General features: G+C 34.4%; 1 protein-coding gene across 4 annotated transcripts in view; it reads right to left on the bottom strand.

Annotated features, from left to right (window-relative positions):
- Window positions 1–26316, bottom strand: part of CCSER1 (coiled-coil serine rich protein 1) — a 1122560-nt gene that overhangs the window by 1070489 nt on the left and 25755 nt on the right. The window contains exon 2 of one of the 4 annotated variants that reach the window (XM_033105324.1): window positions 3873–3950. The exons of the other annotated variants lie outside the window; for them this stretch is intronic. The gene's annotated coding sequence lies outside the window, so the exon portion shown is untranslated. The remainder of the gene's footprint in view (window positions 1–3872; window positions 3951–26316) is intronic. 4 annotated transcript variants of the gene reach the window in all.

The following is a 26316-nucleotide window of genomic DNA, read 5'->3' as shown; positions in this document are numbered from 1 at the left end:
CAAAGTCACCCAGGGTCACATATCTTAGGTTTGATATACAGCTGTGCCACTGACTTTCTGTAAGACATGCAGAAATGATTTAACCTGACTGCACAGGAGTATATCTACCTAACACAGATCCCTTGAAGAAGACAGTAGCATTTTTAGTTCAGGATAGAACGACTATATAAAAAGATGAAATGTTCTGTAGGACACTGAGCAAGTTCTTTAACCTTTTATCTCTAGAGTAGAGATAATGTCTGCCTAAAGATAGTGTTCTAAACAGATTGTTTCTTGGTGATCAAGATCCAATATTCAGCAATCTGTTCTACCCTTAGATAGATAAGTGCGTGTAAGATAGTTGGTAGCTGCTGAATGCAATCTATTCCTTGAAAACAGATAATTCTGCCACTCAATTAAAAAATGCCTAACAGTGAGGTCAGGGATGCCCATCTCGCCATTTCTATTCAAATAGCACTGGAAGTCTGAGCCAGAAAATTAAGCAAGAAAAAGAAATAAAGGGCATCTATACAGAAATAAAATTATCTCCATTTGCAGATGACATGATCTTATATTTATATATTGAAAACTCTGAAGATTACAAGGAGAAAATGTTAGAACTAATAAATGAATTCAGTAAAGTAGCAGCATACAAAACAACATACAGAAATCCGTTGCATTTCTATACCCAAACAATGATATACCTGAAAGAGAAATAAAGAAAGCAATCTGATTTACAATAGCATCTAAATAAATGAAATACTTCAAAATAAATGTGACCAAGGGGGTGAAAGATCTGGACAATGAACACTGTAAGACATTGATGAAAGAGATTAAAGAAGACAAAAATAAGTGGAAATATATCTCATATTCTTGGATAGGGAGATTGATATTATGAAAATGGCTATTCTACCAAAGAAATCTACACAGTCAATGTAATCCTGATCTAAATCCTAATGGCATTTTTTCACAGAAAAACAAACAAACAAACAAACAAACAAACAAAACACCTAAAATTTGTTTGGAACCACAAAAAACCCTGAATAGCCAAAGCAATCTTGAGAAAGAAGAAGGCTGGAGCTTCACACTACCTGATTTCAAGCTATATTGCAAAGCTATAGTGATCAAAACAGCATGGTACTGGAATAAAAACAGGCATATAGACTAGTGTAACAGAACAGAGAACCCAGAAATAAACCCACACATATATGGTCAACTAATTTTTGACAAAGGTGCCTAGAATGCACAACAGGGAAGGACAATCCCTTCAAAAAGTGGTATTGAGAAAACTGGATATCCACATGCAAACGAATAAAACTGGACCCATATCTTACACCAGTCACAAAAATTAACTTGAAATGGATCAAAGACTTCAATGTAAAAACAGAAACCATAAAATCTATAGAAGAAAACATAGGGGAAAAGATCCCTGACATTAGCCTTGGCAATGATTTCTTGGATAAGACACCAAAAGCACAGGTAGCGAAAATTAAAATAAACAAGTGGGAATACATTAAACTAAAAAGTTTCTGTACTGCAAAGGAAACAATCAAAAAAACTAAAAAGCCAATCTACAAGATGGGAGAAAATATTCACAAACCATATATCTGATAAGGAGTTAATATCGAAAATATATAAAGAACACCTACAACTCAATAGCAAAAAGGCAAATAATCCAATTAAATAAAAGGCAAAGGACCTGAGTAGACATTGTTCCAAAGAAGACATACAAATGGTCAATAGATGTGTAAAAAGTTGCTCAACATCACTAATCAGGGAAATGCAATCAAAATACAATAAGATATCACCTCACTCCTATAAGAATGGCTATTATCAAAAAGACAAGACATAAAAAATTCTGGTAAAGATATGGAGAAAAGAGAACCCTCTCGCACTGTTGGTGGGTATGTAAAATGGTCTAGCTATCATGGAAAACAGTATGCTGTTTCCTCAAAAAAACTGAAAATTTATCTACCGTATGATCAAGCAATCCCACTCCTAGGTATACATCTGAAGGAATTTAAATTAGTATCTCAAAGATGTTCATTGCAGCATTATTCACAATAACTAAGATATAGAAACAACCTAAGTGGCCATCAATAGATGAATGGATAAAGATGATGTGATACACACACACACACACACCCATATACATACATACAATATGGAATGTTATTATATCAGCCATAAGAAAGAGGGAAATCCTGCCATTTGCAAGGACATAAATGAACCTTGAAGGCATTATGCTAAGTGAAGTAAGTCAAACAGAAAAAGACAAATATGTGAAATCTAAAAAAAGATGAACTCATAAAACCAAGAGTAGAATGGTGGTGACCAGGGGCTGAAGGTTGAAGAAACTGGGGAGATGTTGTGTAAGGGTATTAACTTGCAACCAATAAATAAGTTCTGAAGATCTAATGTACAGCAGAGTGAATATTGTCAACAATACTGTATTATAAACTTCAAAGTTGCTAAGAGATTAGACCTTAATTGTTCTCACCACAACAAAGAAATAAGTATGCGAGGTGACAGAGGTGTTAGCTAAGACTAAGGTGGTAATCATTGCAATAAATGGATCAAACCAACACATTGCACATCTCACACTTACACTGTGACATAAGTCAATTATATATTAATAAAACATATGTAGGAGATCCTCAGAAAAACATGTGTTGAATGAATGAATGAATATTGAAATCAAGGCTTCAGAGACATAAAAAGCAGTTTCACATCACAAAAGTTGGAAATTGCTAATCCAAACAAATTGTGAAGGTGTGAAGGTATTCTGCCACTCTCCCAGCGAATCAGTCTTTCACTCAATACAGCTGGATTGCCAGCCTCCTACCAGACACCAGAAACAGAGCTGGAGATCCAACAATGAGTGATTCCTGTTAGTCTTGTCCTCGGGTCCATTTACAGACTGATGCTGATTAGTCTCCTCCCACGCCCTAGGGTCAAGATTTCACATTCTTGTCAAACCCTAGGAAATAAGGCACCCGGACAGGAACGGCTGGTTTCTTTTCTTCCAAACTATGTAGAAAATCCAGAACTGCAGCAATAACTACGGTATCATTTCAGTCTGGTATGCAAAGCACATCATTCTTTTAGGCTTCTAAGGTCATATTTCCACTACAATCCCTGCTTCCTCCCTTCCCTCTGTCCTCACCTTGCCCTACCCAACTGCACTAAAAGGACATTACACCATATTATAATTCCTTTGCACTGTTTACACTTCTCATCCCAGGAGTCCAGAAACTAGTCAGGTGTGTCAAACCCTTGGCAGGCTGAGCAAGAATTTTACCTGCTTAAATTCAGAACAATTTTACAGCTTTGACTTTTCCAGCAGCTCATTATAGCTGGGTGTTAAAAGACTGGAAAACTTCCACTTTTACTCAATTAATAAAAAAAGCTTCAATAAAATAGTCTTATGTCTTCGGTCTATTGCACTATCTCTTCAGAATATTATTTGTCAGAAGGTTCTATTGCCAATTTCTCTGCTCCCCATGCTTCAACAATACCTTTAAAATTTTCTGACATCTGGGTTCAAAGAGTACTTGTCTCTAAAGAAAAATTTTAAGAAGTCAAACCAGATCTTGAGCCATTCCCACAGATCATTTTGGACTCAATTGGTGCTAAACCCCAATAGGGGTTCCTGACATAGATCAATATGATGTAGGATTGGCAGGTACTGTGCTTTGCTTCAAATGAAAACCTCTTGTCCCATGTCTTATTCCCTCGGTAGTCTACTTTCTAATGTGAAAATAAACTCAAGGGATAGTCAAATATGCACAAACATGTTACTTTATAGCCATGACTAAAAGTCTTATTCCTTTCAAGAGATATGTTCACAATTTAAGAGAATCTCCTCCCCTATATGTTGTTTCTAGACTCATGCAAGGTATTTCAGGCACGCAGGAGCCACTAGGGAGGTATTTCCATTCATGCACACTTCAAAATATGGTTTTCTTTTTCTAGAGGGAGACACAAACAACACACACAGTTTTATAATTTTGCAGTATTATTTATTTCTCATCTTTGTCTGGCAATTTGATATCATATAAATAAAATCCAAATGTTTTTCAAATTAATAATTACCCTGAAAATGGTTTCATTCAAATGTTTATGAAAACATCCTTCAAATATATTATTTGCAGTAAGACGAAATTATGCCTGACACTGCCCCATCGTGACAATAGAAGAGAATTTAATTTACAATAATTCTAGTGTCTGTATGGAAACATTTAAAACTTGGCAAAGACCGCCTTTGGGGGTTAAAAATGTAGTTAGTGAAATAACTCAAGTCAGAAGAGTTGTATAGCTGGGTGAGTACCTTTCAGAGGTATTATAATAGAAGTTCGTTATTCACTCCAAAATCGTGCGCACGTGTGTGTGTGTGTGTGTGTGTGTGTGTGTGTGTGTGTGTTGTGGGAGAATGGGGAATGGCACTGACTCCTTGATAGAGAAGGTGAATAATTTTGAAAGGTTTCCACCCAGAGGTTACCTTCACAATGAGATTATCATTCCAATCTTGTCTTCTAACCTCCCCACCCTTTTTCATTTATAAACTGCAAATAATTCATCACAGACTTTGTACTGACAAAGATTCTTTCTTTGCTTCACCAAATTTTAGTCAGTCTCCTGAACTTTCTCCTGTTCATATGTTAATATGTACACTTACTTGTAAAATTCAGTTTCAGCAAGAACTCTGCTAAGTCAGTTTAAGGAGAAACTGACTTAGATAACTAATTACCCTCAATTTCTAATCAGATTTCTCTTACTCCAGCAATGCCCACCCCCAGGGATGTCTGAGCATTCCAGCCTGCCTTTTGCAAAAATCCTGTTGGGTCGGTTTAGCCAGACCCCTTAACCTGTGACATTTCTTCTTAGTAATTTTCCACCCACCAACCTCCACCCAGCTCCTTGGCTATATGTAAATCCCAACTTTTCCTTGTTATACTTGTAACTAAGCTCAGTTCTATACTGAGGTCTCTTTTCCCATATTGCAATAGTTCTGAATACAATCTGTTTTTACTGCCTTAACTGCTGTCCAGCTCTGGTTTTCCTTTGACAGTATGTAAACCATTATTATTTTACGCCTGTAGTCAGAGATTAGCTATTATCCCTGTTTGATGGCAAAGAGAATACAGGGGAGAGAGAGAGAGAGAGAGAGAGAGAGAGAGAGAGAGAGAGAGAGAGAGAGAGAGAGAGAGAGTTTGGAAGTCATAGGGATGCTGGAATTATACAAGTTGTGAGGAAATCTAGCAAAGGAAATTAAGACAAACCATCTACTTTGTAATTTTGCTTATAAAAATACTGAATATTTGATTCAGTGTCATCTTAGATGTCATCATTTAAACATTTTCTCAAGATCCACCAATAATTTTTCAGAAGTTTCCTATTTCAGAATGAGTATAGGAAAAAAAAAAAAAAAAAACACCACCACCAACAGCATATTTTATGTTTTCCTTATATACCAAGTGAGAAAACTGAGGATGCAAAGCTTGGAGGACAAGGAGAGGAGAACTGAAAAACTACATTATTTTCTCTGTTTAATTATAAATGGATTTTCTTAATTTCAACATGTTTATTGAATAGCAAAGAAATTATACACAATTTTTATTAAAGCAAAAATCAGTAAAAAGAAAGTTAATATTTTATTAAACCCATTTTTAGAACATGTTCTTCCATTCATATATCACTGATGAATGCAATTTTCTTTCAGTCTAAGTATATTAGATGTCTAGTCACGTAGTTTTGCAAAAGTCAGTCTGTCTGTTACTAAGTGAAAGAAGCCAGTCTGAGAAGGCTACATACTGTATGATTCCAACTCTATGACATTTTGGAAAATCCAAACTATGGAAACAATAAAAAAGATGAGTTGCTGGGAGTGGGGAGAGTAACTGGAGGAGTTGGGGAGAGATGACTAGGCCGAGCAAGGAGATCTTTTTAGAGCAGTGAAAATCATCTGTATGATATCATACTCATATATGCCATTACACATTTGTCTAAACCCATTGAATGTAGAAACCAAGAATGAACTCTTAGGAAAACTACAGACTGTAATAATGAGATGTCAATGTAGGTTCATCCTTGGTAAAAACAAAACGAGACAAAACAAAACAAATATATACCATTCTAGTGAGTTATATTGATAATGGAGGAGGGTATACATGTGTGAGCGCGGTGGGTATATGGGAAATCTCTGTACACTCCTCTCAATTTTATTGTGAACCTAAATCTGCTCTAAAAAATAGTCTTTAAAAAATGTTTTTAAATAGTCAATATTTCTTCCCAGCATATATTGCTTCCTCAAATCTTCCTTTCCAAAATAGAAATGAACACATTTTACTAAATATTGTCCAATGATACTCGATAATCTGAAATTGTCTACAAAAAAGAAAAAGAAGTTTAAATATTCTGTTCTTTCCCTGAAAAAATAGCCTCAGACATTGTGATTTTTACGGAAAACACTGATCATTACCAACAAGTAATTCCCTGATAGTGTAACAACCTATCCTGAAAGACCTCCTTCACTTCTGGGTAAGGCAAATTGACTATAATATCAGAGAGAGGTCAGTAAAGAATAGTAAAAAGACTGGTTCTACTTCATCTGGGTTAACAACAATGAGAAACAATAATTGTTCTGATTGAACCAATTTTGCTTCCTGGAAACTTCCATTCATCTTAATCATAGATAATCTGATTTCTCTTTCTTTTAGGTCAAGTAAAATGAATGAAATCAAAGGCAAATATGTTCTTAGTATTTTCAAACCATAACTGTTATTTCCTAAAGTACAAGAAGTCAAAATTTGTAATAATTAGACAAAGGCAACTCAATTCCACCCCAAATTTAAAGAAAAATTATAATACAAAACAATTTATTTGTAGTACATAATTCAAGTCACCTTTAGGGTTTTTTCTAACATTAATATAAAAAGGCTTTTTGTCTCCAAAATATCTACACATCAAATCATTATCCTTTTCCTTTAGGCAAATTAACAGATTTATTTAAGAAATACTGTGTCCACAGACTCTATATACAAGTAACCAGTTATTGTCATAAAACCCCTTAGTTTATTCCCAATTCTGTGACTCAAACCCCATTCCTTCTCGGTCCAACACTGACATATTCTCACTGACTTATTTTATGGAATACTCCTTTCTTTCACTCTCAGAGGACTGGGAGAAGTAGAGAAAAACAGATAAAGCCAGTCAGCTGAGCCACCAGCTCTGTCTCCTGTAGCAGTCAAGAAGATTTCCTTTGTCAGTGAATCTGGAAGCTGTCACAGAGTCTGCTAATTCATGTAGCGGTGAGGATGGAAATTACTAGGAAACTTAATTTTTCAATCAAAAGGATGCCCTTTGAAGTTTCAATCTAGGAAAATAAAACTGAAGTGTTCACTGGATCCGTGGAAAAGGTAGTGAAGCCCCCTCCCCTGCACCTCTTTCTCTATCTCATTATTTTTATTTTTTATTTTGTTTCTTTCCCCTATTCCTTTCTTATATTTTCTCTTTACCCTTTCTTTCCATTGTTCTCTCTTGAGATGGGTTGCAGATGCGGAGTAGAAAGCAAAGATGGAAGAAGATAGGCAAAGAGATACTGATATCTTTTGTGTCTGGCTTATTTCCCTTAAAATAATGTCTTTAAGTTTCATACATGTTGTAGCATGTATGAAAACCTCACTCCTTTTGCATTATTTTTTTTTACATCACATTAGTCATATGTTTTCCCTTAATGAAAAAAATCATTGTATTTTGTGTGAATTACTATTACTACCACCACTAGCTAATTATTTTTAAGTGTTTACTTTGTACCAGAAAATGTTCTGTTTTGTATATATTAACTCATGTGATCCTCACAACACATGAGGTAGAAATTATTGTTATAGTCATCATACAGATATAAGTAAATTGAGGCACAGAGAAGTTAAATAACTTGCACGAGTCTAGTTAGTTTGTGAAATGGTAGAGTAACTGCTCGAATCCATATAATCTAGCTCCTGACCTACTGTCTTAGCCACATTTTATTTATATGATGATGTTCATTTCTAAGTGCTACTTGTTATCAAATCCATGAAATGCTTACCAATATCTATATATTCTCTTTCTCAGTTTCTCAACCCTTAGTGGGAGTGATACTGGTGTCCCTCCTGGTGAGAGGGTTGATGACGGAAAGAGAATATGCTAACTCATTGATTCAAAACAGGATTTTTTAACAAAGTGACTGACTCAATAATGAGGACAGAGAGGGAAAAGTTTTTGAAGAGATAAGCAATCATCTCTTTACTCTTAATTTTGGCTTAATTTTGAGAGTTGTCTTATGTACTTAGAAAAGGTCGTTCCAACTCAAAAAAAGAAATGTACTACTAAAAGGATTGTAAAATGCCTAAAAACGATCTTTTCTTTTCTCCACTAAGTGTAACAAAGCAAAACAGGACATACTAATATATCTCCAACAACTTTCCTGTTTTAGAAAATCAGATATGTTCATGGGGAAATTGTTTAGTAGTCATAACAAAATTTAGCCTACTTTAAAATTTTACTTGTTCTTTTTTCTTTCCTATCATACATTACAGGAGCTTCAACTTTCCTAACTCTATAGGATAGGATTATTGCATATTTATTTTAGATACGCCTTATATAAATGACAAAGGTCCAAAGCAATGGAGGTTTCAAATCTGTGGAGCAACAAAACCATGAAAGGCTTGTTACTATGTGTATAATTATACCAGGTAGTAACAATAGAGTTTAATTGGTAAAGGAAAATTGGGTTAAATATCAGGAAATAATTTCTAATAAAAACAGAAATTAGACTATGTAAGAACAATTCAAAGGATGTCACGGGGCATCCATGATTAGAACCACTCACAGGAAATGGTTAAAATACTTTCAGTTATTCCTCAGAAAATTTCTTGTATATGTTGCAGACATGGAATTGGATAACTTTCCGTTCTTGCTAAATTACCTATTTACTCCAGATACTACTCTTAGCTTATCTCTAGGCTTTATCTATTTCCTTTTATTTTAATTTTACTTGTATCTCTTAAACATATGTCAAAGGCTTTTCCACTCAAGTGTTTTCTTCAAGGGAAGAAAACTGATTACTTGCTCTGATTGTTCCTGCAGTGTTCCAGAGTACTATTTTCTATATAGCACAAAGCAACAGCTGTGTAAAACTAACAGGAGTAAGTGCTTACACCAGGATCACTAGAAGTCTGATAATCTACAGAAACTAAAAAACAATCTTCCTGAGGATGTGTGTGTGTGTGTGTGTGTGTGTGTGTGTGTGTGTGTGTGTGAAGGTTTCTCTATCAGGATAAATTATGAGAATAAACCCCAAGTATTGTATTCAATGCCTATTTAGTCAGTTCCAAAGATTTCTATTTATCCATATATCAAAAGAATTTCACATTTGGGAAACAAATCATATAGAATGTCATTGAAAACTACAAGCACTCTTAAAAATCATGTGCATAATTTAATCACTCAAACTTTTCTCCTTAGGAGCAAAACAACCATTCCACAAGTCTTGGAAGAATTAAAGTTGTCTTTCAAGGATGTATTACTGTGCCCATACTATTGTCATTTCATATTCCAGCATGTTCATCTGGCATAGTTTATCATAACCCACCCCAAGCTTTTCTCATTTAGTGAGTGGGAATGAATTATTCTTTACAGGCCACCCAGGACACTCATTAACACTTATTTATATTCAATTTTCCTCAGGAAGGACACATAATACTATAATAAATGTCACATTTGAACTCATAGTTTTCTAGGAAAGCCTTCACTACTTCAAAAAGAAATTAACATCAAATATTTGATCTTTCAAAAAAGCCAACATAAAGTGCCTGATTAGAACACTGCCCTAAAACAAGAGGGGGGAGAAATAGAAGAAAGAAAAAAAAGTGTTTTTTCCAGTGGAGACAAATTGTTTCCATTCATTAACACTAATTTTCCTGCCAGTTACTGTATTTTTACTATAATTTCAATAAGCTTTATTAAAAAAAGAAAAACATTTGAAATGTCAACTTTGCAAAAATCCTAGGAATACTTTCCTGTTTGTTCAAAATTTTATATAAATCTCTGCATCTTAAATTCAAGCACACTACAACAATTTTCACTGTCAAAATAAAATAATGTGTTCAAAAAATTTAATAGCTCCATTTAGGCCATCAGTGCTACATGCCATGCCTGCCCTAGGCAAATAAAGCGTAGCCAGAATAACCAGAACTGTGCATCCTCCTTGAAATATAACATATGTTATGACCTGCTTTGAGAAATCTTATGGTTTCAGCACAATTTGTAATGAAAAATGTACAAAAAGAGCTAGTCTTGTGAGGAAAAGCAGTAATAGCTCCCTCGATTCTAGGCTTACAACTACAATGATGGATGTAACCTCCACCGTCAGAGTGAACTTTTCAAGGAGTGACAAGAGGCGATGTTTTGAGGAGGTTTGTGGGAAGAGATATGAGAGGAATAAAAGAGTGGTCTCAGTGATCGTTTTGGTAAGACCTACAACATATTCAGAGAAGTGCAGTCCCTAAGTTTACCCCATCGACAGTGTTCTCCACATTTGAAATGACAATTACCGGCACATTTCAATCATGGCTCCCACACTTGATTAGGGATCTGGATATGACACTGAAAGCCTAGTCCATTCATCCCATGGTAAAAATACTTCATATGTCCAAAGAACCTTTCAAATTAAAAGGGAAATTAGCAAGTTTGTGGCGGCTGCTGCTACAGTTGGTGATTTCACTTAGATAGCAAAGATCAGCTGCCAGAGATCAACATCTTCAGTCCCTTTATAAACTATTTTCTCTTCTCTTGCCCTGTAACTATAGGAAAATATGGCTTATTTTAAAATGACCTGCTTTTTGATAGCTGAGCATATATCTATCATCACTTTCAAATTCAGAGATGATGCTCACAATCTTGTCATTATCCATGTGTCCTGGACACACGGTTTATCTGAAAATATCACGGTAAATTTTACCAGAGGGCACTTCCAATATGCTGCTGATAAAGTCTGTCATTTCAGCTTTGTATCATTGCTTCATGTACCAGTACCACTTTGCAACCCCTTTGTTAATGTTTTGCTCATCATCTAGTGCTAACTCATCTGTCGACAGCAGGTTGTTCTTTTATAAACTAAAAGAATGTGACTTAGAGCAACCTAATTAATTGGTACCCAGAGAATAAGTGGCCCGTACTGCATTTGATTTGTTATACTCTTCTGAAGTGCTTGGTTCCTATTGAAACTAAAAAGGAAAAAAATGGACCTCCCTTGGAAGTCCTTCCTAATTTTAAGGTCTCCAAAATATTCCTCATTCCGAAGTTTAAAGATGCAAAATAATTTTGAAACTGTCATAGTGGTAACAGTATTTGGAATGGTTCTAGGAGTCCTCAGAGTTTCTGGACTCCCACAGTAAGTCCAAAAGTAAACCACTTTTCATGGAAAAAAATATATACATATCAGGCCAACTTTGCCTTCCAGAAACACCCCTCATAGGAAATCACCGATCTCAATAGGAGATTCCTTTCTCCATGTATTCTCATAGAAGACATCTTGGTAATCGATATGTTCAGCACAGTTCATAACAGAGACCCATTCATTGTGTTTATTTCAGAAACTAACATCTTCTCATTGATAAAGCCAGGGCCTTTGTATTCTTCCTCTTCTCTAAGAATTCACTTACCAACGTTCCAAAAACGGTACCCTTGTTTCTGAATCTCTTTTACCAAATCGGCCTCTTTGATTCTAAGATGACCATACACTTGTTTGTATCCTCTGTTAAAAAAAAAAAAAACACCAAAAAAAAAACTTCATAACTCTTTTTCCTCAATTTACATAATTCAAGTGCTTCTGAAGACACAGTGTGGTACCCCCTGCTCTTCTAACAAGCACCTCCTTCTATTAGAGGGCTGATCCATTCTGATAATCCCAAGAGATCATACTCTAAAGATACTACCAAACTCCTCAGCCCATCATTCAAAAGTTCTGTCTCACTACTTTGTCCACATCTCTTTAACGCCAGTGGTGTCACTCTACCTGAGATCACAGCCTGTTCAACCCATGAAAATTACATAATTATTTCCACTTGATGACTCTATTTGTATTAAATAAATCCCCATTCATCTTCCGTCTACTTTTCAAAATGTTTACTTTTTATTTCTAACACATATCTCATCTCCTTTATACAGCTTTCCTTAGCTGAGAGTGGTTTAGTCTCTAGTTCTCTTTCACACTCTTCTAAATAACTATTGCACTTACTGCGTCCTTCATTTGGCAAATGTCATTTTCTTATATTCCTGTTTAGCTTTTTGAGAGATAACTGTGATATAATAACCTGCGCTTTTTAAGCAGTAGTCATTGATAAGTTCTGGCATATGTACGTACCTGTGAAATGATGACCACAATCAAGAAAACGAACATATCTATCATCTCTTAAAGTTTCTTCAGTGTTTATGTAATCTCTCCTTCCCATCCCTCCTGGCCAGTGCACACCCCATCATTTCACAAAGAAACCAATGATCTAATTTTTATCACTATATATTAGTTTCATTTTCTAGAATTTTATACTACCGTATTTCCCCAAAAATAAGACCTACCCCGAAAATAAGCCCCAGTTAAGATCGTCAGCCGGACGGATGCATGTAGTACATTATGATGATGCTCCAGATGAAGATGACGTGACTGTATTTGAATAAATGTAGATTGTTGTACATGAAAAAATAAGACATCCCCTGTAAACATGCCCTAATGCTTCTTTTGGAGCAAAAATTAATATAAGACCTGGTCTTATTTTTGGGAAAACACGGTAATTGAATCATATACTATACACTCCTTTAGTCTGGCTCCTTCCACTCAGCATAATTATTTTGACATTCACTCATACTATAGCATGCATCAATGGTCCATTTCCTTATATTGCTTAGTAATATTCCATTGTATGGATACAATTTGTTTATCTATTCACTGGCTGATGGCCACTCAGTTTGTTCCCAGTTTCTGGGTCTTATAATTAAAACTGTTAAGAACATTTGTATACAAGTCATATGTTTTCATTTCTCTTGGGTAAATACTATGTTTGGCAATACAGCAAGGTCATAGGTAGAAATATGTTTGACATTTTAGGAATCTGATGAACTGTGTCCCAAAATGGTTTTACCATTTTCCATTCCTAGCAGCAGTGTACGAGGGTTCTAGTTGCTCCACATTCTCATCAACACTTGATGTGGTCAGTCTTTTTTTTATTGTTGTCATTCTAACAGGGGGATGGCTACTTACAACAGGTTCTATCTCTAGCCCTGTGTGAGTATCAGGCACTGCTACTTCTATTGCTTGTGGATATTTCTTTTACCAGCCTCAGGTAATTGCCTCAGACATATACTACTTAGTACTCAGCTAAATAGCTGAGGGAAGTGCTCTACAGATCCCAGGGGTGCTCCCTTTGTGTGAAGCTCTCTTTTCCCGTACTGTGTCCTACAATCTCTAGCTGCTGTTGTCTCCCCAGACTTTCAGCTGTGTCTCTTCATTACAGAAAATCCACCAGGCCCCACCTGAGTTCCCCTCTAAGCACCAAGTCTTGGAAATTCTCAAGGCACTAAAACTGAGAAAATATTAAGTCTCACCTCACTTGTTATCCAACTTTTATGGTAGATTGTTCTTCGCTGACTGATGTCTAGTGTCTTGAAAACGGACACTTCATGTATTTTGTCTGGTTTTTGTTGTTCCAGGTATAAGGCCAAATCTGGTCCATCAACGGCATTTGCTTATATTCTTAATTATAGACTTTTAGTACGCCTTCTGCTATAAACTAGCTGTAAACTCCTAGCACATGCAGATTATTTTTGTATCTTTGTACTCCTCATATTTTGGAGAGTCTCACTTTCTAGGCATTTCAGACCACTCATTATTAAATGGCATTTTCTATAACCACCTCTTTTTGTCCCCTTACTCAGGATTACAGAGAAACTTTAGATATTACACAAACCTATCAGCTGCTTTGACCAAAAGATATAATCTAATCATGGAGGTGTGTTGTTTCTGACTTGGATAAATAGGGAAAAAAACCGGTGTGTTGGCCTGGCCTTCCTGCATGTCTACAGCTCACTGGAACAGTTCCTCTACCCAGGGCCTGTGCTCTTTCGTAGGCCACAGTACCACTGGGCCCCGTCAGTGGGTATCTGTGTTTGAGATCTGGAGCATTGGTCACTGGACTGAGGCTGACCCATACAGGAGGTATTATCTCAGACCCCTGAGAGCCCCAAAACTTCCAAGGCCTTCAGAGATAAGAACTTGTCTCCCAACATTCCACCTGGGGAGAGAAGGGCCTAGGAAAGAGGATGTCAATTCATTTCTAATGGAGAAAACCGTGCACTGTAACTGCTTTAAATAATGCATGCCTCTCCCCATTCCTGGTCGGTTCAAACAATTCTCCTCATAAAATCCTATGTAATAGCCTGAGAATTCGCAGGAAGCATTGGAACAGTTCAGGTACAACTTAAGAAACATAAAGCAAGGCATCTTCATGTTGACATTGAGTTAATCAAGTCTGATGCCTACCAGATAACTGCACAGGTATAATCAATGCTCCCAAAGAATCCTTAACTGACCACGTCAACCTATCAGTTATCTACGAAAATGACTCTGACTATTTTCTCAAACCGAGGGAAAATGATTGTTTTCTTTCCTATTCTTTACTTTTAACCCTTAACTTTGTGCTTAGTCCTGATGACATACTGACGTGGTTTGTCTGGATTGACTTTAGTTCTTTTACAGAATTCTTGTTAATTGTTCACTTTAATCACACATTACAGAAAAGCAACGCTCTGACCCAGTACTTGTCTGAGACTTCTAGGAACATTGCACTTTGGAACATTGGTAACCCAAGCTCTTACTTATCAGGAGGGGATAATGGAAGGGACAAAAGTGAATAAAGTGAGCTTGACCCTAAAATTCTGGAACTTGCCTCAATCTATCTGGGTAAACTTGCTATTGACCAGTTATTACACTGAAGGGATGTAACCATTCAGGGAAATGCTTCTCAAAGTATGTGTCATAAGGAAAATTTTTTAACCCTAATTGCAGATAAATACTCTTGTAGAATAAAATAAACATGAATTACTCTTAATTCGTACTGGTAACAATTTGTGGCCCAGTACAGATCCATAGAATCCAGTCTGAGTAGCACTTTTTAAGCAACTTTTTACACTCATAAATATTTGTTAAATATACTAGACAACACAACTCCCAAGTTAATATCTTAATATTTGTGTTCTTCAGTGGATTGTTTGTCCTGTGTTTGAAAATGTGCCTGCTGGGTATCAAGCTCTTGAAGCTTCACAGGTGGCTCAAATCAGAATAGGAAAACTGAACTTTCTCTTCTAAATGAGATCTCACAACCAAGCTGCTCAGTAATTGACACCAGCAGTGTTCCAATCATCAGAGTCCAAAACCTCAAAAAATTTTTAATATTTACTGTACCATCAATATTTATATCCAATCACAAATTGTCTCAAATTTTAAAATCTTACTCTCCAATCTTATTGTACATCACCCCCTACCTAACTCCAGTGTACCAGGCACATACATCCTTTCAATTCTATGTCACCATTTCATTTTCCTGTTCTAAGCGTAGCTTGGTGTGCATGACTTTCAAGGCTGCATGTAACATTTTATCATTTTCCCAGAGCAATGGAGGTTTAACGGATATGACTACAGAAGTAGAATCAGAATGTGTGGCTTGAATTTAGTTTGTATTAACTAGCTGCATGAACTTGAGGAAAGTTGTTTAAACTCTCTGCACAACCATGTCCTCATCCATAAAATGGAGTTCATTATAGCACCCCTCTGACACGGTTGCTCTGCAGATTAAATGTTAATATATTTAAAGTATATCCTGTACCCATGATTAGTACATTATCAGTGTAGCTACTATAATTATGTCCTACCCAATCTTATTTCCAAGCTATTACTAAAAGAGTCTTTCTGCTAAGAATTGACAAAATCGATTTATTGGCTTCCAAATTTGAACAACACCAAGAGCATATTTCTAGTTACATGCCTTTTCATAAATTCTTTCTCTTATATTTTGATTTTTCCTGTGTGTATCTTTATCTTACCCCATTTTAAAATGCAACTCGATTCTAATCTCTTCCGCAAAGCCTTGCTAGGTTACATTAACCTGTACTGAGTTCTAGTAGAACAAGCATAAACAAGTCTCACAAAAGTGAATAATGGAAATGAATAAGTGACATTCTAGAACAAGCATAAATAAGTCTCACAAAAGTGAATAATGGAAGTGAATAAGTGACACAATGGACGTCATCATCACAGAAGGACTCCATGTTATTTCATGAGCGATCATCTTTTATTTTTTTTATCCAGTTGATTTAACACGAGGAAAGAGCGTGATATTTTTATGCAGACAAATTTGAATTCCAACTTGTGATTTCCCACCTGTATAACCTTTGGCAACTATTTGACTTCTCTGATTCTCAGTTTCTCTGACTTTATTACTGTGTTTCCCCAAAAATAAGACCTAGCCGGACAATCAGCTCTAATGTGTCTTTTGGAGCAAAAATTAATATAAGACCCAATATTATATTATCTTATATTATATTAACATATAACATATTAAATACTATATTATTATAGTAAAATAAGACCAGGTCTTATATTAATTTTACTATAAGACCGGGTCTTAAATATAATATAATATAATATAATATAATATAATATAATATAATATAATATAATATAATACAATTCCAGGTCTTATATAATATAATGTAAGATCAGGTCTTATATTAATTTTTGCTCCAAAATACTCATTAGAGCTGATTGTCCGGCTAGGTCTTATTTTCAGGGAAACACAGTATTTAAATAATGCTATTGAAAATTCTATAAAATGCCTATACCAACATAAACATATCCCTTCCTCAAACTGTTTATAGTAACTGAGAATAGAAATCATGTCTTATATTTTTTTCTATATTCTCTATCCCTCATAGTAAATAATATATACAAAGTAGTACTCAATAAAAATTGTTTGATGGTGTATTTTAAAGAGGGTACTGCAACATAACATGTTTATCCAGAACTCTTCTAATTGTACCACGCAAACATTTACTGCTCTGTATTCTCATGGTACACCCTCTCTCATTGTGCTGCTAAGTAAAGAAGTCAAGTAATCTCCTTACAATATACTAATCCCCACAGGCTGTAATAATTATAACAACTTCAAGGGACTTACACAGTGGAATTTATTTCTAAGTGCAGAAAAACATCTGAAGTGCTTTTACTTAAAACATCTTTATTATTTGGAAGTTACACTGATTATCAAAAGCAACTCCAATTAATAAGGATATGATTTAAAAGGCTTTTAAGAAAATAATATATAATAGGCAAGAGAAAGCTGAGAGTGTTTAATAGTTGTAAATGGTCACTTTACGTTATGAATATCTTTTCATGAGGGCAGATCGGCATAATAATTATTTAAGTAGGTTTTAATAGAAACTTTTCAGTATTTTTTCTTTTCCGTTTTGTTTGCTTATTTTGTTCTTTAAATTCCACGTATGAGCAAAATCACACTGCATCTGTCATTCTCTGTCTGACACTCCACTCAGCACAATATCTTTCAGGTCCATCCATGCTGCTGCAGATGGCAAGAATCCATTCCATTCTATGGCCGAGCAATATTCCATTTTATATATGGACCACCTCCTCTTTATCCATTCTTCCATTGACAGACACTCAGGCTGTCTCTTGGTCACGGTAAACAATGCTGCAATGAACATATGGATGCACACCTCCCCTCAAAATAACATTTTGGGTTTCTTTGGATAAATACCCAGAAGTGGGATTACTGGGTCCTTCTTTGTCTCTTGTTATAGCCTTTGTTTCAAAGTCTATTTTGTCTAGTATAAATACCGCTACTCCAGCTTTTTTGTTTGTTTCAATTTTTATGAAAACTATTTTCCCCCATCCCTTTACTTTCAGATGATTAGGTATGAGCCTAGATGCTGGGACTGTGAGAAAATCTAGCAACTTTTAGAGGAACCTTAAAATAAATAATAGCCAAAGGGAATCTTGGATATCAACCAGAATGGAGACTAGTAGACCCTCTAAGTGAGATAAAAATATCGTAGGGACAGAGAGAAGAGGGAGGGTAGGGGAGAAGAGAAGAGGAAAGGAAAGGGGATTCCAGGGTAAATCGATTGTTACAGAAGACTCAGCCTGGAAAATTAAACCAAAGGGTTTATTCTCAGAACTTAGAGTAAAACATGAGAGGGACATGAGAAAAATACATACAGTAATGATTCACATCCACAGAAACCAGCAAGTAAAAAAGCATAAATGAAGGTTAACTAATGAGTAAAGAAGAAATGCTTAGTATGTACTGAGAATGAAGAAGCTGTTCTCATGCTCCACATAAAACTTTTGCTGTGATGTGGAGACCTTCATGTTGCATTTTAACAACATAATGGTTTATAGCAACTCCACAATGTTTCAAATGATATCTTTTTTTTTTCTTTCTGAGAGTAACTTGGCTATTTCTCAAATAAACTTGTCATAAGCTGTCTTTCTCATTATCTTTTTGCATAAATGACTAGTCATTATTGCATGGATAACTGCTAATAAAATGACAATGCACAACCTTAGTCTTGTAGATTTCTTAAATTCATTGTGTAATTCGTATCTTTGTAATAATATCCTTAAAATTAACACATTTCTAATGGTTGTGATTGGAAAATGTATTTAGGAAGTAATCATACACTTAAAATAAACAGAAAATTTTAAATGATTTACTTTATTGATGCTTTAATATTTAGCAGCTTTGCAATTCTTTGAGTTTGTAAGTATATTTAACAGAGATATATAAAAACTTCAAAATTATATTGGTGAATTTTATTTTAATTGGTTTCATAATGCAAGGTGAAGTTTATTTTTGTGACTACTAATTATAATAAAATTATACATAAGGATAATATAAGACAATGTTTGAATGAAGTCTAATAATTTCACCAAATTGATGTTTCTAGCAAGCAATTGTCTCAGAAATTAAAAATATAACAAAAATTATATTTACTTTAAAAAGTTACATGATCCCAGCCCAAGAATATTATGATCCTAATTTGCTTTAACACTGGTAAATTAATTAAACTATCTATATAGGTTAATTATGTGTTATTTAAATCAAGGTGTTCTACAATGATTCTTTAAATAAGCTTCCAAAGCTGATATTTAAAAGTCTTTTAACATTTGCCAGAAAAATACCTGTATTTTAATCATACTAACACAATTAGGTCCTTTTGCCTTAGACCTGTTTTTACTGCAATAGCTTATTTTTGTAAAATTATTTTAGAAATCACAAAAGGAAAGCTTAAATGAATTATATTCCTTAAACTTAACATTTGCATTTCACCTATATTAGCAGGGAATTAAATTATGAGTATTATTCTCACTTTGATTTTTAAAAATGCTATAAACTTGTAATGACCTAAATAAAATGTCTCACTGAGGGTTCTATTTTCAAAAACAGCTATGCCAAGTCTCTAAATATGTGGTATACTGTTTTATAATCTAGTATCACATACTTATTTTTTTCTATGTGTAACTATTTTAATTTTCCTATTATTTGTAGTTTGAGTTGTACTCATGAACTCATTTTGAACCACCATCTTAAATTCTGGTAATCAACATCTCTAGCTTTACCCTGGCTTTCCCCAAAAATTTTAATATCGGACTAATAATCCTCTGGTTTGACTCATTCCTACTTTTTATCTCGATTATACTTCTGCTTTTCGAACTTACCTTGCCTCACCCTTCACTATAAAATTTTCAACCTAATTAATCCTCACCATTTAGATTCGCTCTCTATGTCTAGCAGCCCTTTAAGGTTAAAACAACTCTCAGCTTATTGTCTTGTGCTTCCCTCTTTTTAAACATTTATCACATTTGTATAACATTGTAATAGAAAGATGCAATTATAATTTGTTTATGAATCTGTCTCCTCCAATATATAGGATCCAAGAAATCAAAAAGAGTTCTGATTTATTGTTGTATCTCTGATAACAGAGTTATCAGAAGTTTCTTCTGCTTTCCAAGATAGTTTAATTCTAAGCCATCCTCAAAGGAATGGGTCAACAATAGTGTGATACTAGTGTAGTTTCAGGAATTCCAATTCATACCACATCCCTCAAATTAAACAGGTTGGGCATAACTATAACTAAATCAACAATTATGTTAAAATCCTATGTAAGAACAGTAGTCTTTTGTTTTCCCTATTCTTACAGAGTTTAGAATAATTTTAGGCACATTTTAAACAAATAGGCCTTTACTGACTCCAAGTGTAGGTATAGCACTGGCTATTGTATTTAATGAAACTTAATATTTGGCACAGTTGGTATCAGAGAAGAGTCTATCAAATACAAGACATAAGTATTATGCTAAGGTCAGGATTCCTCATAAAGAGTGCCGAGTAGATAATAGATTCAGCCTTGGAGCTGAGGACTAGAATCCAGGAACAAAAAATAAAATGATGTTATTGGTGATTTTTCAACATGTTCAAATTGTGAAACATTTGTAAGTCTTTGTGATTTTGGCAAAAAAACATATTAAACACTAACTTTTCCTTATTGTTCTGTCTCATGGTCTATCTCTGCATGCTATCATATTCATAAAGCACCAATCCACAAGTAAGATTCAACAATAAAATCCAAAAACATCAAGTGTCACCAATTGTCAAGAGAGAAACAAAGGGTAATCAGTAGGAGTGGGATAAAATGGTGGGTAGGTGAGATAATTTGGATATTTATGCAACAAAGAGTTATATATATATATATATATATATATATATATATATATATATATATATATATATATCCTTTGACATTTGTCTTTAGACAATGTCTCATACAACACAGTAGCTGATTCACAATTTCTTCTCTCTCCATTTCTGTAAGTCCAGACTACCTCTTATTTTCCTTTTATCTTTATTTCTGGACCTATTATTTCAAATTATTTTACTGGACCTAATCTTTTAAATCTACTTCTAAAAATATCCAGCTAGCTGTATGATCTTTCTTATATAACTCACTCTACCGTCTCTGCTACTTCACCATCTTACGTATTTTCCAGATTATCAAAAAGAAGACCTCAAGAGCCCAGCAACACAAGTACAGATTCTTCTTTAGACAACAACCATTGAAGAAAAAAACTACAATTATCCCTTGAACTATTTTGTGATTTTCATCACATCTTCAATAACTGAATACAAACTTTTATGCCAAAATATAAATATAACTGCCAGACTAGATCCTTTCATAGGAAAACAAGAGCAGAAGCCAAGACTTAAAGAAAAAAAAATTTTTTTGAAACCTTAAGAATTTAGGAAACGGCAGGTATTATTTTCCTTCACGATTTGGAAAAATGATGATGTCCTTATTCAATTTATGCTATGGAATATCTTCATGTAGCTTCTAAAATGCTGCTAATTCATAGAAGTTTGAGAACCATTAGGCTAATATAGTAGAAGGTAGTAATTCAGGAAGCAGTCACAAGTGCCAGGTAGCCTGCTGTTGACCTAAAGCTGTGTGACATCTTAAAGGTACTTCTCAGCCCCTGACAAATATAAACCATGACAACAGCAGGCATCCAGCTACAAAGACTGAAATATAGTATATTAAATTCAATCCTTTGCCAAAGAAGATGTATAGCAGAAATGGCGAGAAAATTTTCAAAATTTCAAAAGAAATGCTGTGCTTTTCAGTATGTCATGGCCAACAATGGAAGCTTTCCTAGTGAATACATTTTCCCCTCTATTTTCATGCCCACATTATTACCGACAAATCCAGAAAATCAGGTGATAAGTTGTGGCTCTCAAATGTCCATGAACTTAATAGTCCTAACTTTATTGGAAGGGGACAAATCTGGAAGAAGTATAATTAGAGGATTTACAATAACCTATGCCTCCCTCCCCTGCCATCTAGGTAACTTCGCTGAAGTTACTTTTGTCTATCTCAGATCCCTCATTTTGAAACAAGAATAACAATAGAAAGTACGTCTTGTCATTGTTGCAAATTAACTTAGATAACACATGTAAAGTATCTAGAAAAGTTTTAGGGAGAAAGCAAATATTTAAGCAATAAGAATTAATATACAGAAAACGTGCGGGCTTATAAACTAAAAGTTGAAGTCCTCTTTATTTCTTTATGCATTAATAAAAGGGACTATCAAATTGCTTGATCAGAAATAAAAATAGAATTTCTACCATATTTTTATCAGTATAGAAAGAGTAATTATAGCCAATAGATTCACTAATTAAACCAAATCCAAAGTTTAGGGAGTTAAATTGTGTAAGTTCTGAATCAATTAAAAATGTTGTTCTCTTCCCACGTAAGTTATTCACTCCACTACCAAATGTAATTAAGAAATACTTTATGATTATCTCTATTTAATACATTAAAAACTATTTTATACTTATTTGCCTTTAACAATGCAATTAAAGTTTGCATCATAAAATAAAAGTGTCAGAAAATTTTTCAAAATTGATATATGAAGAAGCACAAATAAACTTCAAGATGATTGTATTTGAATGTGAGTAAACAGATTATCTCTAAACTAAATGGTAAAGTATTTGAAAAGTAATAATCCTATGCTTCTCTACTTTTGAAATAATATAAAAATATAATAATCCCAAACAAATATATGAATAAAAATAATCTTGAATTGTCACATATCTGAAAAATTTCCTCAGTTTCTAATGCTCTGGGTGAAGATATATACAGTTTTGGATTATTCAACGAACTGGTTCTCTAGTAACCTGAAATATTAATACACTTTTCTAAGCCACTGTTCCTGACACATTATAATCCACCATTTTTTAAGAACATGGTTCTTCTCACTTTTATATTCCAATACTGAACACTGTAAATGTAGTGGATAAAAATCTCACAAGGCTATCCGATATACAATGGAAGAACAAAAGGAATTGTTTTTTGTCACAGATCAAAAGGTAGCAACCACATCTTTGCAGCACCCCACTGCTTCTGAATTAATTTAGCTTATTTATGACTCATTGGACTGTCTTCTTGTCACTGCTCAAGTCACTTCCTACCACTGATGAGGTTTTAATGTCTTAACATTTTTTTTTTAAACAACTAGAGTACTGTTTAGGGTACTGGCACTGTCATTTAAATAAAGAATAAGTTTTAGAAGTTCTTTTTCAATGAAATACATAATCTATTGCGGTAATTTTCATATACAGAAGGATAAATACAAGCATGAAGGACTAATTTTAATTAAACACTTATTTGCCCAAAATGTCATTATCAGGTGAAAAGTGCTACAGGAAGAATACATAAGAATTTTGCTATTATAATAATTAAATATTAATGGCACATGAGAACTTATGGCAGAGCACATGAAATACGTAAATATGTAAAATATCAATCTTTCAATTTGGGAATAGAAAAAAAGGGAAAGCAGGTTAGTGTGCTTTTTTGCACACTGCAGAGAAATAGGTAGTTTGTCAACACATATTCCAGTGAGAAGGTAACAGTCAAAATGAGGCCTGCCAAGTCAAAAACAGGGTCAGCCTGAGAGAACACAGCTTATACCTTCTACCCCTATGACTTTGACCAGTTTATCCCTTTCCCACTTCACCACACTCTACCTTCTAAGACATTTCAGTATTGGGGTTTTTACCTTCTGAACCAGCAGAGTAGACCTGATATTAATGTCCTTTCTATCCAATACAACATTTCTCTTTTTAGTTGAAAAACCCTATTTTATAAAAAGGAGCTTTTTAATCTCACATAGTTAAAAGTCTTAAAGTGATAATTATAGTGATTTTGTTTGAATTAGTTATAGCAAAATGCAAACAGTGAATCCATCAGAAAGTATGTAAATTCTATATTTCCATTTTCTCAATTGCAATTTTTGGATAAAAATAATATTTCAGAGTTGGTGAGAGTACTAAATGATTTATTATGTCTAAACAATTACAACACTGTCTGGGATATAGTAAGTTAAATAAATGTTAATTATTATTATAAATTGGCTATGTAATCTGCTCTTATTCTTCATGGAGGAAGAGTGAAAAGAGAAGGTGGATATTTCATACTTGTAAAAGGTCATCAGCGAGAAAGAAAAAGAAAACAGAATGAGCAAACGTATGAGTGGAAATTTGAAGACTTCACGAGTTTACGGAATAAATTCACTTTTGTCTTTACATTTACTTAGTATACAATATCACAAGTTGTGCATTTTTATCAAGCATTTCAGTTTTATGCATGATTTATATTTTTGGTAGCTTCTCTTTTTAGCAAAGATCAAATTTTAAAAGTCTTTGTTTCTAGAGAATTTACTAATTGTGGTATATGTGGTATTTGGCAAAAACATCACCAAAGCATAGTGATGGTTTAGTCACATACTTGACTGAGAGCATTGAGATCATCCATGAGACTGTTCCCAATTCCACTTTACTTCAGAATGTTCTTTTGTATCTAGTTTTCCTTTTTAGAGCTTTTCTTCCACTAGTGCTTTCCATTCTATTTCTTTCCATAACCTCCAATATCAAGCTTCATTACCTTTTTTATCTCCTTTGTGATTCTTCAAGATTTCTTTCTCCAAAGAAATCTCCTCCAAATATAAATAACCATTGTGATTATTCATTAACCCTATTTCCAGTGCTTTCTGTAACTGTCACATGGTAAAAACTGGTGTCCTCAGAGGCTTCCAGTGACTTACTGGTCATCAACGCTAGTAAGTGTTTGACTGTAGCACTGGAGAATTTGGCCACCTTCTTCGTTTTGCACATCTCATCTCCACTGCATTCTTTGTCACTGAACATTCTTAATGGCCTTCCTAATGTTTTAGTAGCTTGGTTTTATTCTTTGGCCACAAACTCTGACACTAACCCTCTTTTTTTCCCTTACCCTAATTGTCCCTTGTAAACACAACCCAAACTCACAGGTTCAATTCCCATCGGAATGTACATTACTGTGATATCTATATCATCAGCCCTGTTAGACCTGACCTCTAGGTAAATTTCTTAGTCTGACCTTTCTAATTTCCAAATGTCAGTGTTGACAGTCTATGCTCTCTCCTCCACCAAGCTATAATACCACTTTAAAGATTTACTTTGATGGCAACTGGCTTGAGTACAATACTTTTATGGAATCAAATCCTCCTCTGCCCCTTTAAGTTGTATGATCTTAGGCATATTACATAACCTCTTCAAATGTAAATTTTCCAATCATTAATATAAGAATAACAACACTACTTACCAAAGGATGGTTATGAAAAGCAGTTATATAATATATGCAAATTGCTTGACAGTGAAAGGTCATGTTGTAAGTATTCAGCAACATTAGATACTAAGACCTTAATTATCATACTTATCAAGTAAATATTATTAATACAAGTTAAAATGGCTTGACATAACTCCTGAATTAAAGTGATCTTCAATAAATGTTAAGCATTATTTATTATTCTGGCAAAACATATCAATCTGTATATCAAACGTGAAGGTAGCATGTTAAAAATGGAGTCCTGAGTTCATAGGCAAGAGAACAGGTTGTAAAACTAGCTCCAAAATGTAAAACAATGTGAATTGAGTAGTGACTACATTCTGTGAATGTTAAATTATTCACCTGTAAAATAAAAAAGCTTTGAAAAATTGAACTCCAAGGGCTCTAAAATCCAATGGCTCTATATAATTCCGTATATCCAGTTACTGACTCACCGTCAATTCCTCCCTCAAATTTTTCCCTGCTGTGGTTTTTGTCTTTCTGGTAAAGAAACGACCATCTTCCTAGACACCAAAGCTAGATTTTCACACACTGCCTAATCTCAGAATGTTCCCTGTGTCAGAATATTACATCACCATTCAACCAGGTACTAAAGCCAAAACCATGATTCATTCGAAATAGCTTTTAAAAAATGGCACTGACAAATTCAAATACTGATAGCAACTCTGAGCTTATTGATTTACTGCTCAAAATATTGAGTGTGTCCCATCATCTACAGAATAAAATTCAAATTTCACTGCCCAGCTTTCAAGGTTTTCCACCGTCTGATCCTAATTTACCCTTTTGCGGTTATTTCCTACAACTTTCTTCAGGCAAGCTCTACCCAGACAAACTAAAATTGCCAGTGCTCTCTACACATGGATACTTTCTTTTCTCCATATGTTCATACAATCCACTCTGCCTGAATGTCCCTCCTGATATCTGAATGTTTAAATCACATTTCAGTGGGCTACCTACTAAAAAGTCCCATTCTGCCTTTCCCATCTCCAACAATGCATTCATTCTGGGTAC

Source organism: Rhinolophus ferrumequinum, chromosome 5 (assembly GCF_004115265.2).
Source record: "Rhinolophus ferrumequinum isolate MPI-CBG mRhiFer1 chromosome 5, mRhiFer1_v1.p, whole genome shotgun sequence".
Classification (NCBI taxonomy): domain Eukaryota; kingdom Metazoa; phylum Chordata; class Mammalia; order Chiroptera; family Rhinolophidae; genus Rhinolophus; species Rhinolophus ferrumequinum.
Note: the sequence above shows the minus strand (reverse complement) of the source record. Positions and strands in the feature narration are given on the sequence as shown.